This window comes from Sinohyriopsis cumingii, chromosome 10 (genome assembly GCF_028554795.1).
Source record: "Sinohyriopsis cumingii isolate HCF-2022 chromosome 10, ASM2855479v2, whole genome shotgun sequence".
Classification (NCBI taxonomy): Eukaryota; Metazoa; Mollusca; class Bivalvia; order Unionida; family Unionidae; genus Sinohyriopsis; species Sinohyriopsis cumingii.
The window spans coordinates 25,963,377-25,980,376 of record NC_142970.1 but is presented as its reverse complement, the minus strand read 5'-3'; the positions used below and the strand labels follow the sequence as shown (position 1 = coordinate 25,980,376).

Here is a 17,000-nt window from a genome sequence, read left to right as displayed (position 1 = left end):
TGCGCCCTAATAATAATAACAACAAGCTCCACCCACCCACTCCTGTGATTTCTGATTAAAATGACAAGCCACAGCTTAAAATCGACCACTAGAAGTTAAAACAATGTAATTGCACAGACCTTCCTGCATTCCAATAATCACCCTTTTTGCCGAAGAAGGCATAATTAAGGTTTTAGAAGCTAATCGTTGGAAATTATTGCATTTCACCTCGACAGAATGTTACAGCAGCGGTTATTAAAGGTCAGTGTCATATGTCAACTAAGAGATGTCACTAAAAATATACACGATTTTGCTTTTGAAAAATCGAAATGTGTAGAAAGACACAACGACGTTGTTATAACAACACGTGCCACACGCAAGCATAATTTAAAAAAAAAGTTTAACCGCAACAACCATTTTTTATATATTAAAATGATGATTTTAACAGTATATCACTAGCATGACTCGCTATGACATTCTACCCCATATCACAGTATAAAGAGTCGATCGATGAATCTTGGCTGGCGAAGATAGGGCTATGTATTCTATCGCAGTTAAGAGGCTAATGACAGAAAGCTTCGATGTACATAAAAGTGAATGTTTCGTTGTTTAAATCCGCTGATCTGATGTTAGAAACGAAGTAAGTCGGAATTATAAGGATTAAATGATCATGGCTGGGTATGTATCGATTGGTACATTTTACCTAATCACTCACAAAGTTTACATAAGGCCTTCAGACTTGATTTTGTGAGTGATTTGGTAAAATTTACACATCCATAAATACCCAATCATGATCATTTAATCCTAAAGTGTAAAATGTGTTTGATCTACGTTGAACACTACAGAAGCACAGAATGCTAGATACTACAGAGAAAAAAACTGTTCATGGCCTAAGTGTGAAGTGTTGAGATACTTCATTTAATCAGAGAGGACGTTTAAAGCGGGAGGAGAAGAAGAATGGAGAAAAACCATATAAGTGAAAACTGTATGATGGAATGTTTAGTCAGAATGGAGATCTAAAACTGATGATACATCCACGTGATCCAGGAGAAAACCATTTAAGTTTGTAATGTGTGACTTGGAACAGGAGTGAGATTTGAAGTTGCAGATGAAAACCCATAATGGTGAAAGACAATTTAAGTTTGGTGTCATATGTGATATTGGAGAAAAACCGTATAAGTGGGAAATAGACTGTTTAATCAGAATGGAGATTTGAAACTGAATATAAAGATGCATATTGAAGAAAAACCATATAAGTGTGAAATAGTGATAAAATGTTTAATTATAATGGCGTTTTAGAACAGCACACGATGAGCCAAAGTGGAGAAAAACTATTAAAGTGTAAAGTGTGTGATAAATTGTTTAAGCGGAGTGGACATTTACGGCAGCACATGAGGATTCACACTGGAGAAAAGCCATTTAAATGTGAGGTGTGTGATAAAATGTTTAATCAGAGTGGAGCTTTAAAACAGCACATGATGATCCATACAGGAGAAAAACCATTCAAGTGTGAAGTATGTGATAAAAAATTTAAGGGGACTGGAACTTTACGGCAGCACATGAGGATTCACACTGGAGAAAAGCCATTTAAGTGTGAAGTGTGTGATAAAATGTTTAATCAGAGTGGAGCTTTAAAACAGCATATGATGATCCATACTGGAGAAAAACCATTCAAGTGTGAGGTGTGTGATAAAATGTTTAATCGGAATGGACATTTAAAGTTGCATGTGAGGATTCACACTGGTGAAAAACCATATAAGTGTGAAATGTGTGATAAATTGTTTAGTCAGAATGGTGATTTAAATCTTCACATTAGGATTCATACTGGAGAAAAACCATTTAAGTGTGAAGTTTGTGATAAAATATTCAGTCGGTATGGATATTTAAAACTTCACATGAGAATTCATAATGGAGAGAAAACGTTCAAGTGTAAAATGTGTGATAAAATGTTTAATTATAGTGGAGTCCTAAAATTGCACATGAGGATTCATACTGGAGAAAAACCATTCAAGTGTAAAGTGTGTGATAAAATGTTTACTCAGAGTGGACCTTTAAAACAGCACATGATGATCCATACCGAGGAAAAACCATTCAAGTGTGAAGTGTGTGATAAAATATTTAATCGGAATGGACATTTAAAGCTGCACATGAGAATTCACACTGGTGAAAAACCATATAAGTGCGAAATGTGTGATAAAATGTTTACTCAAAGTGGAGATTTAAAACTTCACATGAGGATTCATACAGAAGAAAGATTGTATAAGTAAAATGGTTGGCAACATATGTTTGGGAACTTAATGAAAAACCCCAAAGATATAGTATTTTTTAAACGTGTTTTAATCCAATTATTTTAAAATAAAAGCAATCATTTCAAACTGATTTGGTCTGACTTTTGTTCATTAGTATCATTACGATGTAAATACATTGTAATCTTTTCTTTGTTAACTTCACATGACTTGGTTAGACTATGTTAGACTTTATCAGACTTTGTGTGGCTTTGTTAGGCCTAGTAGTATGTAGTAGTCAGACTATATTAGACTTCATCAGACTTTGTGTGGCTTTGTTAGGCCTAGTAGTATGTATTAGTCAGACTATGTTAGACTTCATCAGACTTTGTGTGGCTTGGATAGACCTAGTAGTATGTAGTAGTCAGACTATGTTAGACTAAATCAGACTTTGTGTGGCTTTGTTAAGCCTAGTAGTATGTAGTAGTCAGACTATGTTAGACTTTATCAGACTTTGTGTGGCTTTGTTAGGCCTAGTAGTATGTTTTAGTCAGACTATGTTAGACTTCATCAGACTTTGTGTGGCTTTGTTAGGCCTAGTAGTATGTATTAGTCAGACTATGTTAGACTTCATCAGACTTTGTGTGGCTTGGTTAGGCCTAGTAGTATGTAGTAGTCAGACTATGTTAGACTAAATCAGACTTTGTGTGGCTTGGTTAGGCCTAGTAGTATGTAGTGGAACTTTAGATGAAGCACATGGAGAACACACCCCATTTAGAACCAATACCTTTTGTGAAATTGCCCCATAGAGAACTTGCCCCAACGTATATTGAGAAATTGCCCCAGGGTGGATGAAGAATTATATTTATATATATATATATATATATATATATATATATATATATATATATATATATATATATATATTCTTAAAAACTAATATGAAATAATTAAATAACAGATTAGTAATTACACAGACTCTTTATTCTTATACATAATGTAATTTCAAAGTACACAACACACCTACAAACACACTACGGCAATTAATACCTATCATAATTTGAAATTCCAAGTTGCTGCATTTAGTTTTCGGGAAATGGCCTATTCCAAATTGGAGCCAACAACCATTGCAATTTCTCAAGAAATGGTGCAACAATTTGAAATGCCAAGTTACTGAGCACAATTTCTTGAGAAAGGGAGCAAGACATTTAGAACCCAAGAATATTCCCAAGAAATTTAGACCCCAAGTCTGCAATTAAAGAAGATACCAGCACAATGCTAAGTTGCCCAAAAAGATGTCAGCAGTTAATTAAATCAAAGTCACTTTTATTAAGCTAATAAATGCACACTAACTTGAATAAAAAGAAATCAAATTTACCACAGAATTTAAATTTGTATTAAAAAAAACTCAGAAATTTTTAAACAATAAATGGCACACTACTGGTATTCATGTCCACTAATCACAGTTATTCATTGATGTCTTCAAGAATTAAAACAAACCGCAAAATAGCCAAAAATATCTCAGCTGTGACTTTTATTAAGTTAATAAATGCACACTAATTTGAATGAAAAGAAATAGGTATGAAATAGGTATGAAAAATAATGTACCACTTGTTGTAAATTTGTATAAATGAGCTGATAATTTTCATTACATGCCAGGTTTATCCTAAGCTTTAATAAATATGTTTGGTATACAATTACTTGGGTGTAAATTATATATTAATTTATAGTAAATACAGTTTTTAGTGACATTTCGCTTGGATATATTTTGGTATAATAATAACTGAACTGTGTTAACTGTGACAATGGTGATTTATCCTTGTGTAAAATACAATAGTCATGTCTGGCCTCGCCAACTTGCTTTGTCTTGTAATATATGCGGGAAATGGCAGCATTTCATATGCGATATAGGTAAGTGTGATGATTTATTATCCTTTTATTCTGTCTGTCATTATTCTGGTCTGAAGTATCTATTTATATATTTAGTGCTGAATTGAACTTACTGAGTAGCATAGATGTCTTTTATACTCATATATTTTAGATATAAAATATGTATAAAATGGTTATGTTTCTTCAAGCTTACCAATTAAGCATGACGTTAGTAGCCATTTCTGCTTTACAATAAATAAATATTATAATTACACAGAGATTTCAGAAGCGCCTAATCATGCATATTTGGATACAAATTTTTTATTGGGGATGCAGAAAAACAATTAGGCAGGAGCCTTTGCATGCATTTAATAGGTGGGCAGCAAAATTCAAAGGCAAACCAGTCATGCTTGAGCCACATGCTGTGTAGGAAAAGTGTTGATGAGTTAGCTATGCTGATATTCACAATGACATAATTTAGTGGCTCAAAGTCTACTCCCCCCATTTACATGTCGCCATTATAAGAGTACATAATGAACATGCTGTAATAGCTGGGTGGCAAGATGAATGGCTTTGACTGGCAGCTGGGTGGGAAAATGTACTGATAGTTTACAGTGATTGAATTCAGAGGCAGAAAGAAGAAGGATATATATTTGGTCATTTATAACAGTGTATCAAATAAACAACTTTAGCTTTCTTTACTGTGTTCATTTCTGAGTGTAGCCGAATAAGGAGTGCACATTACCTCGGAATCAAGACATGTTGAGACTTAGACTTGAATGAGTATTTTGGTGTTCAAAGGCAAACTGACAAAGATAGTAGTAATTTTCAGGAGAGTGACAAGTTGTTAGAACTGATAGTTTGGATGGGACAGTAGCCAAGTGTAAGAAGTGTGTGATGCCTAGCTTAGTGCTTTCATTAAGACCTTCCTTTGATTGCCAAAATTCAGACTCACTCTGATGGACAAACAAGAGCTATGTCAGTGTGTATAAAGAATGTAGAAATTTAACTGAATGGTAACCAATAGTTCTTGTAATTTGCATAGTTTTCTGGGAGGGGACTGCAACAATTGCTGGTGGGACTTCTATTTTTAAAATATCTGCTAGACCTCTCAAAACCTAATGGTTATTAAGCTGAACAACAGTGAAAGTCTGATGAAATACTGTCACAACACAGTCAAAGTCTGATGAAATACTGTCACAACACAGTCAAAGTCTGATGAAATACTGTCACAACACAGTCAAAGTCTGTCACACTTGTTAAATGGTAGGATAACCAATCAGAAGATATTTAACTCTTTCAGCCCCAATCCCGCTTGTAGGTGTGATGAGGCTGTAACCTACTTATGAGCTCTGCAGCATCATGGTCATTTAAGATGCACCAAAATGGTGGTATTACAAGAAAGATGCCAGATATAGCTCTGCAATAATAATAGTAATAATGAGGACTTTGTATTGCGCCTAATCTTTAGAAGCTCTAAGCGCTTTACAACATTAGAGAACACCTATAACATAAAAACATATATAATGCTATGATTACAAAAACAAACACCATAAATTAAGAAAACATAAAAAGAACATGCTGAAAATATTTAAGGTAGAACGATTAGTAGTGAAGAGGGTGTGGATGTTTACAGACAAAGGGAAAATTACAAACCCACTTGGGGCTGTTTATGGACAAGGTTTTTCAGACCCGATTGGGACTGTTTATGGACAATGTGAATTTAACATGGGAAATATTGGGGCCGTTTATGGACAACGGCAAGTTGGGTTTAATAGGACTGGAACAGGTAAGGTGACGTCATGGTACTGGAAATGGGTAACAATGTTGCAAGGGTCTTACTTGACTACGTCATACTCTAAGTAAACATAGTCATAATACATACATAGACTGATGAACATCAGTCTATCAAAACCTAAACTATAAAACCGACTAAACTAATTTTTTAGGCAAGAGAGTAAATGTTTTTGGAGGCAAAGATAAAATATAAAATTGACTAAAATGTGTTAGGCAAGAAAGCTAATCTTTTAGAGGCACACGAGTGGCACAAAAAAGGGCCCTTTTTTGTTGTTGTTGTTTGTTAAGACCATTTTGTCAACGTAGAGGGCATCACTTAGGTCTTCTCTTCCTAAAACTTATTCTGACTTCGGGACCGTAGATGATGACTCCCATTAAACGGCCTTGTCTCTCCACATAGATCCTTCTTTTCCAAATGCTTGTATTGGTGATCCGGATGATTGTCCATGATTATTTGACATACATGGGTAAGTCCGTATAGAACAGCATTGACGATGCGAGAGTAGATGATTCGATATTAGTCCACTAGAATAGGTGAAGGGAATGAAGTGATCCGCCGTCCGGGGTTATTTATAGTGGCAGAGCGCATCGAAAAGGATTGAGTTTTTTCACCAATCCCAGTACGTATTACAAAATTCAGTCACAGCGCAGTCTCTCTTTCAGTTCGAAGAGATACGTCCGTGACATCACATTCCCTATATAGATGCCCTAGCCTTCTGTGCACAGTGACATAGTTTTCAAACATGATGGAAACTAAGAAGATGATGAATTTGGATGCACAGGCCATAGAGATGAACGGCGTCGGCATAGTAGTGGCTACAAACGTCAAAGCGCTTCTACTTCCAGAATTGACAGATTTTAATTGGGATTTAATGGATTTTCTCCCTTCTTCACGTTTTTTTTTCTTTTCTTCTTCTCTCTCTGGACGTGTCTGGGTTCTTCCTTTTGGGAGGGTGCCTCTTCTTCCTGTTCGGAACTCCTCTCTTTCTCTTGCTCCTGTTGTTTCTTAGGGCATTCTGAAGACCATGGTCCTTTTTCTTGAAAATGATAACATGTATCTTGACTTTTGTCTCTTTTGACATCTGTTTTGCTTCTTTGACTCTCTGGACATTATGTAGCCCAATGCACTTTCTTCTTGCAGATATAACAAGTATCTTGACTTATATCTAGAAAGGAGAGTGAGTAGTCCGTCGGCTTGCCTCAAGAAGACTTTCATATGATACCTTGCAAAGCTCTTATCAGAAGTTCGATATGTGTTGACTCTTCCATAGTTCTGGTAGATTTGAGAGTGAAATAATAACTGGAAGGGAAGTCACTGACCCTTTATATAAGGAAGACACTGGTCTGACATTGATATTGGGACCCATATCATTTAAAATGTAGTCATTTGACTTTTTGCAGTCAAGATGAAACGATCGCATCATTCCATGGAGAAAGGAGAAGAAATGTAAGTGAAAAGTTGTCTTTAATGTGTTATGTCAATTATCACTTAGACATTTAAATTGTATGATCGCGGCGGCTACAATGACATAAAAATCTTTATTTACAAGTATTGTGAAGTCTATCTCCCCTTGATAAAATCAATGGACAACGATAACTCTATCAACCACGTTAAATATCCGCGGCATAGTTATATCCGTTGATTTTACCACCCCGTGAAAAGTCTCGTATATGAATCTATGACTGTAATACTCTTCCCCTCAGTGTTGGCTGGTATTGACAGACCATATTTCGGTCGAGCGTATCCTATGATCTCGGTTATATATGGAATTTATTAGCTAAATAATAACCCCAACATTAATGATCTTGCGCTAATGAGATTGTCATCGTTGACTTCGTCAAGACTAAATTGTGTAGCCGAACGAACAATCGAACATTTTACAAACGCGATGCGTAGAAATGGGTTAACTAATCTACGACGTGAAAAAATAAACAAATGGGTTGATTTAGTTAAGGATACCGGAGCTACAATAAATGATTTCGCCGAGTTAGGAAGTAAATTAAAATTTCGAATAAAATTAAAAACTATTACCGAAGAGATTTTATACGAATCAAAGAATGAGTCGAAGGGAGCTCCAATTGAAATTATTGATCATAATGCGCACGCGTGGACTAGGGCAGTAACAATATCTACACGAGATCGGACTGTAAGATTTTACCCAGGGAAAGACTCTGGAGGAAATATGTTTGATTTTATTCACGAAAGAAGTAAAAACGATCCTGTATCATTATGACTATTTAAGAGTTCAGATGACGAAAATATGATCAATTTGTACGACCTAACGGCAAAATACATCGTAAAGAGTCTCTTCCTGAAGAAATGAAAAATCTTGGGCAGAAATATTCAACAGAGATTACTGAACAATTACTGAATAATTGTTTCACCGTTCCGTCAGTTGCTGCTCACATTGCAAGAGAGAAAAATTCGTGGAAGCCAACACGATTTAAATTTCTCGAAGACGTGAAATTAAGTTGCTATGAATACGGACACGGTGGATTGTGGAATACTAAGTATGACCGCAACGAAGTTATCTCGATTGTTATGATCGCGTGTTATCCGGGAAGTTTTCTTGGTTACGAGAATGTTCCGGATATTTTAAAAGATATGGACACCCCACAAACGAGATGACAAGAGTATCGATAAACGGACCACTACCCGATTTTACCCTGACTGTATTCGCTCGTATCGTATCATTTGAGTTTGCTAAGGGTCTTCATCCGATCTTTTATGTTTGGTTTGGTAGGCACTTTTCAGAAAAACGTTGGGCACCAATAGTTTTATTGCGATATATGCTCGTTTCAGCGATATTGATATCGTTGATTGTAAGTGAATTATATCATACCGTCCCTAGACCGAAGTTTGGTTACCACCACAACAGAGTTCTGTTGATGAAAATAAAACCGCAAAAGATCTCGGTAGAAGAATAATCGGTAAATTTACTCAAGGCAGGGCATATGACCCTAAACGACATTATACACGATTGATCATAGACGATGTTGAACTCGATTTTTTAATTGCTGATGCAACGAAGAGAAATATATTTGTAAATCGCAAAAACGCTTACTTGTCTAACGGAACACGATTAGGTACAGTTGTTGGTTATATTGATGGTGAGTCACCTCAGTTTACTCATTTAATATCCTCAATGCTCGCTTATGTTTCGATAAATGTATTATCGATGATAAATAGGTTCCCCACCACTGCAGTCAGAGTTGCAACGGATGTGCTTTGTATCGAAAGAAAATATTCAGAATTACTGACACAATTTATAACCACTGATGCATCGTGTGGTAAATGAAGGATAAAACAAGAAATGTTATATAATTATTCTGAACCCGCAGTTGTTGAAATCAAAGATATTCATTACAAAAATAATCAGATATCAGAATTATCATCTGCACCGTCTGTGTATGATCCAGTATCCAGACACAAGGCGGTCTATCTAAACGGATCGGGAGGTTCTGGTAAAACATCTCGAGCGATCGAATTATTTAGACAGAGTTCGGATGATATGGTTGTTTTAACACTTACACAAAGACTCGCAAGAGAAATGAAACAACGAGAAGTGCGATCATGTACTTTAATAGCTTTTTTAGATGGAAGGGAGACGCATGGACTCCTCACCGAATGGGCGAGAAATATATTCCATGGATCACTCTTTGGGATGAAGTATGCACTGTATCTAAGGATGCATTACAAATTGGCTGTTACTGAAAAATACAGCTGTGATCATGTGCTGCGATCATGATCAACCACCGCCCTTTGTTGGGCCATCTCCACACGAATGGCTAAAGAATTTTGTAGATTATTATGAAGAAGTAATTGATGATATATATAGATCCAGAATTAAAGGAGTTTAAGAAATTAATCAGACTGCAACCAAAAATAATTTTCAGTGTGAACTAATGCGTGAAATAATTTCAGAAACTTCTATGAAGGATGTTTTTGCAAATGTGGAGACCAAATGATTTAATAGTGGCAAGTAGAAAGATAGTCCGTGATACACTTCAAGAGCGGTTATTTCAGTTGCATAAAAAAAAGTATTCAGAACTCCGTTCTCTATTGTGTTATAGACAAGCTGATACACGACGACAGAATATCAACATTGATATACGTTGGTTCCTGTCAATGTTGCTGAGAACGCGTTATCCATTGACAAATCTTCGTCGACGTTAGGATACGCAGTGACAATTCACTCATCTCAGGGGTTAACTATTTCTGATACGCGAGTTTGGATTGTTGATCATCGTGTCGGATGGTCAAACGTAGTTTATCTCGCAGTGTCTCAAGTCAGACGAATATCTCAACTGCGGAGAATTATCATAGACAGAAAACATTGATGATGTTACTGACAGCCATATGGTAAGGAAAAATTAGCTGCTTATCAACAAAGTGACAAAAAAAAGAGAGACTTCGATCTCAATATTGAATTTATCATATCACTGAGATAACAGCAGAATAATCATTGTGCAAGTTGTAATACAGTAATGTTCTGGCGATATTTAAATACTGATCCAAGAGAATTTACCTCGGATAGAAAAGATAGTAGTCCTGGTCATGCACGTGAAAATATGATGCTAACCTGCCTTGAGTGTAATCGAAGTAGGGGTGATAGATAAGTGATCGTGGTGGTAAGTTTGGGTATTCAGGAATTATTTGTAATTGTTCACATGTAAATCCACGTTCAGGAGCAGTTGAATCTAATCTGCAGATTGCGGGTCTACCTGTGGAACTTGCCACGCTGAAGATTTTAAGTGCTTTAATACTCCAGATAGGACCAGTCGCTCTTTTTTTACCATCTTCAAATTTACCAGATTCCTATAAATATCTTACAGTCGTATTACCTAATACTAGTTGTTTTGTAAAATCACGTCGTTGTACGGGCATATGTTTGTTATTTTTTTTGTTTGTTTTTTTTTTTTTTTTTTTTTTTGTAATTGCATTGATGGGTTTCGTGGCAGTTCTTCGAATAATTTCATTATTTAATGCAGCTATCACACTTGGTAATCTTGCAACCCACTCGCGAGATCTTTTGTCATGAATTATTTCCTTCGCATACTGATATCCAAACAATCTCTCAGCATGCGTTCGATTACATCGTTCAACGATTGACTGATCACGATGAATTGCAGTATGTCCTCCTCGTATTTTGACGTTATGTTGCTTCATCAACGATGATACTTCACCTGAAATTCTTTGCCAGGATCAACTCGTAGCAGCTGTGGCCATCGTAGACCACCACGTCGATAAATTCGTTCAAATGCAGAAGCTACTTCAATTGCTGTCTTTGTTGATAGTGGCTCTGCTCCTTTATATCTACTTGCAACATCAACGACAGTTAACTCGTATTTATATGTTAATCGACGTCTTCCACTTTTGATAGTATCGTGTGGTAAAAATAACATATCAGCCTGATGAACTTCATTAGGGATGCTAACATCAAAATATGCGTACTGAATTGTTGTAGGCCGTGATTGATAATTTGCCATATTGCCTGTCGTGCTAACCATTTTTCAGCAGCAGCACGTATAACATTTGCTGCTTCAGCGAGGTTACTAATCGCTGCTCTACTTTTCCAATATCCCCTTGGACTCAATTATGATAATAATCGGATGATTACTTGCCAGCTCATAATGCTAGTTTACCTTTCATCGAAGATCTCACCAACCAATTAGCTAATGATTCTTTGAAAGATTTTTTGTTTTATATGGAATTTAGCCCATTAATTAATTTTACATCTGCGATATGTCGCTGCCGGAGATCTTTACTTTTATGAGCTATATCATGAGCGTGACTCGCTTTACCAATAGCGTTTACTGGATACTCACCAGGTCTTAACTGGTTTTGCCTATCGAGTCTGATATCATGTCTGGTACCAGGACCACAGTAATTATATCCTGGAAGGTGTTTTTCTCCTTGGTACTTATCCCATGGTGTTCCTGGTAACTGTGTTAACTGGGCGGCAATATCACCTCCCTTGTTTTAAATACTGTTTGGGTTAGAAATAAATTAAAATTTCTTTGTACCACATTGTTCACACTTACCCGTAACCGATGATTAGTTATTTTGTGTTGTAATAGGGAGTACGCATCCTGCATTTTACACAATATAAATCCATATTATTTATTATATTTCTACATCATGGATGTAATTGATTTTTCGGCGACACGAAAGCAAGAACCGGTCAAACATCATCCAGCGCTACCAAATTCTGTCCGAATGATCATAATAGGTCCATCTGGAGGTGGTTAAAAGCAACTGCTGCTTCATTTGATAATGAGATGGCTCAAATGGGACACGTTGTATTTAGTAGTTCCGTCTGTAGATGATCAGCGATTCTACAATGTACTTAAAGACTTTAATGAAAACGCAAAGTTGTTGGATGAAAACGGTGATAATGTTATTGAATTTATTACTGATATTAATAAAGCCCCGTCTGTAGATGATATTGATGGATTTATTGATAATTTAGTTGTATACGACGATGTAATGCTGGATAAGAAATCAAATCCTGCTAGAATATTTTCACGCGGTAGACAGACAAACACAGTTGCAATACGTGTTACTCAGCGAAATAAACAAATATCAAAACTGATCTGAGATAACTGCAATATTTTAGCTGTCTTTAATGGTGTTGATACACATACTTTGAGAAATATTCATCATACTTGGTGCAGAGGAGATATGAACATAATTAAGTTTAGAAATTTATTTAGTCAGACTCAGTCCACCCCGCATGGATTTATAACAATAAATTTACATGACCCACGATTGCGTTATCGTATAGGTCTTGATAAAAAAAAATTGGATAGTAGCAGTAACGCGGGTGCTGTATTGGCACCACAGTCACCTCCGAGAATTATTTTTTTTTTTTTTTTTTTTGCGATTTTTTCTGTACAAACACTTGGGATAATGGAGAAATCCTACCAGTCATATTCATTTATGCAAATATGCAAATGACTTTGTTGAAACGATGGTTTTCATTGGACATTGTGGTTTTTAGGAAATAACATTGACGTTGAGACTTGTGCTGCTAGAAATTTAGTATTATGTTATCAGACCGGTAGTGTATATACTTTAACCGTTATTAATAATTCATTGTACATTTCATTTCAGAGCTGGTAATTGCATTTTATTTTGTTTGCTATTACAATTTTTTAAGTACTATTTGAAATTAGACCGCCATTGGTGGCGTTATCAATTTTCGTGGATTGGTTGAATTGCAAGGTTATTTCGCTAGTAGTTGCCAAACTATCAGGGTTCCTTGAATCCATAAAAGCCTGGGGGAGGTGGCACCATCCCCTTCCCCAGGAACAACTAGCAGGCTGCGGTGCAGTCAGAAAAAAGTGGCACATGCACAATTGTGCGAATGCTACTATAATTAAACTCAACAACAAAATAGTAGTTTTAGTTTTATTATTATTATTATTATTATTATAACCGTATCTATGAATTCTTTGTACGTTTATATTTTTCAATAGACATGTTTTTAAATTAGAACTGAAATTAAACGAAACAGTACGCCTCATACCCATTTATGACCGTTATCAGTTTTCGTGGTTTAGTAATAAGATCGCATTATTTTATCTGCACGGCAGGACTCGTAGTAGTATGTATACTGACAGCGTTACTAAGAAATAAGTTACATTTTATTTGGGTACTGGCAATTACATTTTTTTCCGAATAAAACACTTCTAAGTTTATTACCGTTATTAATTTTCGAGGACTGGTAAAAAAAAAATCATTGAAAAACCCACAGGGGCTCGTATTGTTGTTTACAATGGACCTGTTATACATGTGCTATATTGTAGTTATTATATAGTACATTAGTCCGAGTTTCCTGTGACCCTTGCCTCCCCATTTTTGATATTTGGACAACATAAATATCGTATAAGTACATGTATGACAGGTCAGTTGTAAGTAACGATACGAGCCCCTGTGGAAAAACCAATATGGTGTGGCCTAGCTTCCGACGATACTGGTTCTGTGGTATCTCGATATTTTTTACCTTTTCGGTATTTATTTTATCTATTGCACCACATATTGTGTACTTATATGTACCACATGACCATAGGTTACTAGTTCTAAATCACCAGTTTATTTTGGGAAAATGTCAGGATAGCTGACACGTACACTATTTGATAAGTAAACCCATGAATACTACTGTTTCAAAATAATATCCTTAACCTATGTTCTCAGATAGAATCAATATCTTCTTAAAATTTATATCACTTTAACAAAATGTTTAGCCTGTTTGTTGTCTGATAATGTTATACAAGAGTTAGATCATATGATTACTGTGATGGTCAAGGACTAGGAGATCGAATCTATGGTAGCAAATAAGAATCAAAATGTGAAGCATGTTAATGTCGTTTTTTGGTGGCTTTCGCATTTAACAGGCGTTGACTTGAAAGCTGCATTGTACACGATTTATTACTTTCCATTGGAACACCGGTTGTTGTTCAAACAGTCTTAGGTTGATATGTACTTTCATCCTCATATTGATTGTTCATTCTCAGCAACAATCACAGAGCAACTCTAGTCATTGTGGGTGGTTATTTACAAATGCATTTCTTTAATTCTTTCTTATAAGTTTCTCTTGCTGTAGGGCACAGGTGGCATAATGAGTACCATAGAAGTAGCATCCATTTTTCAAGTTGATTACACTTTGTGCAACACAATGATACATTAAATTTCCAACATTAATACAAGTATATGCCATTATCAGATTATATTTTTTGTTGCTGGTCTTACTGCAATATCAGAGTAACTCCCCTTTCACAACTAGGACTTTACATAACGTCTGTTTATTGTTTGTTTCCCACAGCCATCTGATTTATAGTGGAAAATAAATTCATTTTAATACAGATGACAACAACAGACTTAAATTATATCTTGAGGGTCATTGTTTTTATTAACTTACTTGCTGATTGCAGACTTTATGACCTGAAATATCAAAGCACTCATGTATAGTAGACAACAGAAAATCAAAACAAAAGGAAACAAATAATTCGAATTTTAATCATTTTAAATCAAAAACTGAATTGACTGAGTCTCATAAATTTTGTGACATAACTACACAAGTTTTAAGACCCTTTTTGGTCTGCTTAAATGATAAATATACATTATGCAGCTTCATCACTCAAACGTATGTTACCTTAGAAGTTGTAAAGACTTTGCTGGGTCTATATTCTGGTCCATATCTTCCCATATCCTATACGTACCAAAATCCATCCAAAAATCTCCTAAAACAAACATTTTACAACCTTGATGGTAATCATATTGATATTTTACAGTCAGCTGATCATTAACATCAGAAGTCTGTTCAACAGATGCATTAAGTTGAATGATAACTTTGTCAGTGCATATCCATATCTGGTGACAATAACAATCAGTACTGTTCGAGTTTTACGAATACCTTGTCCATATAAATGTACATTTGCCTGTATATTATAGTATGTGATTTAGATTTTTAACATAGCTTTAAAACAGTTTAAGTCATATCACTGTAATGTCTGCAGTGACAGCTTATAATGATGTCTGGCACTGGTTTATCATTCCCAGACATGCAGCATCATCTTCGACCCAGTCACATTATCCTGACACCAGGCCGACCAGTCCTAACAATAACCTCTTGATACTGAGCACCAAGCAAGGCAGCTGTTATTACCATTTTTTGAAGCCTTTGGTATGACTCAGTTGTGGTTTGAATCCACAACCTTCCACATCCGAGGCGGACGCTCTAACCACTAGGCCACTGGGGCGGTCACCTGTATATTATATAATGTATGTACTGGTAAATTTTGTGATAGTGACATGATTAGTTCATTCTGTCACTTTATTTTTTCTGTGACACTAATAGGTCGAGCATAAAGTATGTATTCATTGAGTGGAGGTGGGAGGTGTTGAAAAAATTTCAAAAAGCATTAACCTGTGTATGTGGCAGGGTAACTGCTAAGTATGTTCTGCAGCGATAGGGGTCAATATTCCTTGATAACTGTGATGTTTATGAAGACTAGTCAAGTCAGAAACATAACTAGCAGATGAGTTAGATGCAAAGTGGCTGGTATGCCATGTCAGGCAGAGTCAATATCTGCTTAGAATTATGAAGTGTGATATGTTGTACTTTTATTGCACATGGTGCACTTTGCAGAAATTTTTTCCTCTTCATTTTCTGGCATGATCAGTTATTTTATCTCATGATTCCGACAGACTATGCATTCCAGACCCTGGTGCCTCATGCGAATTTGTGAAGCCATACCTTGCCAGACTGGGACAGTATTGTACTTCGATAGGCACATTGATTGCCTTTCTGACACCTATTGTCCTTTACTTTTATAAAAGTGAGATTCAGAAGCATGTCTTAAATTAATTACTCATCCTAAGCCATCATGAAATGTCACATGATCGCACACACCTTACAAAAATTGTCACCTGAGAAAAGAACTGTTATGGTTCATGATTTTGATGATATCGAAGCTGATGATAAAAATTTGAGGTCCAGTCATTCCAAATGATGATAAGGCTGATAATATTCCAATTTTCCAAAGTTGATATAAAAATTTTAGTCACTGTCTGATATTTGACTATTAAAGTTAAGGTCAACTAAAAATTAGCTGCTGTCACTTGTTTAAAACTATTATTAGATATAAATATTTACATTTCATGTAGAAAAGCATTGGTTACGACTTCTGTAAAATTCAACCTTTGTATCACTATTATAGTTAATGTCAATACTTTCCTGCTTTCATTTTCAAAGTTTGTTTTACATGGCATTAATTTAAACCGCTGCTTATTTTTAATGACTACTAATAACTTCATCTTTTAAAATTCAATTGTCCCATCTATTCTTGGAAAGGGGGTGGTGACTCAGCAATGTACTTACACAAGGGTGGATACAAAATGTATGATTTGCAATGAGTAATGGGAAAGGGGTAAAAAAATATCACCAATTGTTTGCATACGTGCTTTATGGACAACCCTTAACATCATATCAGAATATTATTATTGCCAGCGTAACTGTTCATGGGTAAAGTTGTTGGATCGATGAAATGTTTTAATAGCTGACCATAATGTCATTATAGTTCATTTGTGCTTGAAATATAATTCTTCATTGTAACTTTTTTCTC

At 35.6% G+C, this 17,000-nt stretch overlaps 1 pseudogene; it reads left to right on the top strand.

The window, feature by feature from the left end:
* Positions 1–694: 694 nt before the first annotated feature.
* LOC149789775 (uncharacterized) overlaps positions 695–17,000 on the top strand; it is a 64,161-nt pseudogene continuing 47,855 nt past the window's right edge.